This window comes from Danio rerio, chromosome 23 (genome assembly GCF_052040795.2).
Source record: "Danio rerio strain M-AB ecotype USA chromosome 23, GRCz13ab, whole genome shotgun sequence".
In the NCBI taxonomy this organism is placed as follows: Eukaryota; Metazoa; Chordata; class Actinopteri; order Cypriniformes; family Danionidae; genus Danio; species Danio rerio.
In genome coordinates this window covers 48482501-48485000 of record NC_141043.1, presented here as the reverse complement: position 1 = coordinate 48485000, position 2500 = coordinate 48482501, and the positions used below count along the sequence as shown (strand labels likewise).

Here is a 2500-nt window from a genome sequence, read left to right as displayed (position 1 = left end):
TTCGTATTACACACAACTCATTCTTCACTTTTTTTTTGGTTTTATTTTTATGTTTGTATTTGTTTGGGTTTTTACCAAAATCTGCATTAATTCCAGATCAACAGCTCCTTCACAAATATTATTGCCAGGTAAAAACATGACATGTTCAATAGTTATTTTCCCTGCTGTATATTAGTCCTCGGCAAAAACAAAAAGCTATATATAAAGATATATATTTTTCTTTTTTTATGTTTCCCAAATGATGTTAAACAGATTCAGGAAATGTTCACAGTATTTCCAATAATATTTGTTCTTCTGGAGAAAGTCTTATTTGTTTTATTTCGGCTAAAATAAAAGCAGTTTTTAATTTTTTAAACACCGTTGTAAGGTCAATATTATTAGCCCCTTTAAGCTGTATTTTTTCCAATAGTCTACAGAACAAACCATCGCTTGCATAATTACCCTAATCTGCCTAGTTACCCTTATTAACCTAGTGAAGCCTTTAAATGTCACTTTAAGCTGTATAGAAGTGTCTTGAAGAATATCTAGTCTAATATTATTTACTGTCATCATGACAAAGAGAAAATAAATCAGTTATTAGACATGAGTTATTAACACTATTATGATTAGAAATGTGTTGAAGAAATCTGCTCTCCGTTACACAAACATTGGAAGAAAAATAAACAGGAGGGCGAATAATTCTGACTTTAACTGTATATAAATATACCACATTTTTGACAAATATAAAAGATCCTACACATTATTCTTACGCATACACAATCAAGACAATTATGTTTCTCCGATTTATTATTGACTATAAATGTGCACATATAGACTCGAGTACAGGTATTCCACTACCTGCCCTTTAATTAAATAAAGCATGTGGAAAGAAAAAGTCTGAGTGCAGAATACATTAACCTGCTCATTATTATTATCGCCAAACAGTCAAGAACAGAGGAGTGACAGATAAGCATCATATATATCTCTATTGTATTGACCTTATTCTGAAATGCGGACGTGCGCCTGTTTTCACGATTGTCTTAGAACTTCCGATTCAGTCGCCTATGGGAGAAATGACTAGGAATAATAAACGGCAGAAAACGGTCAAACCACTTGCTCTACAAACAAATGTTTGCATGACTATACAGACCAAGAAGAATAATATAATAAGAAAATATCAAGTTGCAACATCAAGCAGTGTAACGAGCAGTTTTTAACGTCAAAAAATTAATGGAAGTGAATGTGACCGGAAGTCTCAAGCCAAAAAGATTCAAATGGCAGCGCCCACTCGTCTGCGGAGAATAAGATGATCGTTAGTACCCAGATGAATCTGTGTTAATAGTTGGAGAATTTTAATGTTTTCTGAGAATAATAAAACCACCGCCTCCATACCCTCTTCATCTCAGGGGGCTTTTTTTAGTTTATTCATGACTTTTTGCTTTTGTATAATGTTATTAGTTTAAGTTTTAACACATTGTTGAATTGACTTAATGCAATTAGCAGTATTTATTATATGCACATTTATATTTGCGTTATAAAAAACAAATACAGGCCCACCTGTCAGGTTTTGGACCATATGGACCATAGCATGTGTGTTTGGGTATATTGTTTTTTGAGCACACTTCATTATTATTGTTCATTTATTGGTTTGCTGGAAATTAGAACTGAATTTTGTAATAGTTTTAAAACAAATCTTTGAGCTTAACAAACGAAAACAATTATGTAGACTAATGGATGTCTGTGCGTACAACATGCTTCCCTATCAACTAGAGTGAAAGTGAAAGTAGATAATGAGGAGGCTCATCTCTCATTCTCGCGCTGCAGATGCTCTGTTTAACTGTTTTCTCTCTAGTGAAGCGTTCAGCTTTAACTTTTTACACTTACAAAGTCCGTCATGTAAATAGCAAATGCACCATGGAGTGATGCAACTGACTCTTAAAGGGGTTTATTTATTTGGTTTATTCTCAAAACACACTTAAAACTCATTAAGAGAATAAGCTCAACCCTGTTAGACCATGCACAGCGGCACAGTGTATTTATCCATACTTAAAATAGCAAAAGTGGATTGAGACACGCCCTTATTGCTTTCGCGCCCTGCGCCTTAGGGTGCTGTCACATCTGTAGTTCGCTTCATTTGGTCCGGACCAAGGGCAATAAATGATGCATTGTAGCATTTTCTGCCGTCTTTGGGTCATTTTCACCCCCCACGACTGGCTTTGGTCCAAACCAGTTGAAAAGAACCAGAATGCAGTCATCTGACAAAACCCACATCTCTCATTGACCAGATGTTGTTGAAGATAGTTCCTAAACTGCTTATCGATTGGTCAGAACTCACGTGCAGGAAACTGCCAATGAACTCCGGCAAGTAAACAAAACCGGCAGACACAAAATGTGGAGGGACGACTGCGCTGGCTGACTGTATCCCTGCTCATAGTATACTATATAGTTTGCATACATCACTTTGGACAAACAGTACATTTCGAGAATGAAGCGCGGCTGCGGCTGGAAAATAATGTTTTAA

General features: G+C 35.6%; 2 protein-coding genes across 3 annotated transcripts in view; one reads left to right on the top strand and one right to left on the bottom strand.

Annotated features, from left to right (window-relative positions):
- Nucleotides 1-2500, top strand: part of tfr2 (transferrin receptor 2) — a 1009002-nt gene that overhangs the window by 378754 nt on the left and 627748 nt on the right. The gene's annotated exons all lie outside the window — the stretch shown is intronic.
- Nucleotides 1-2500, bottom strand: part of camta2 (calmodulin binding transcription activator 2) — a 64320-nt gene that overhangs the window by 32004 nt on the left and 29816 nt on the right. The gene's annotated exons all lie outside the window — the stretch shown is intronic.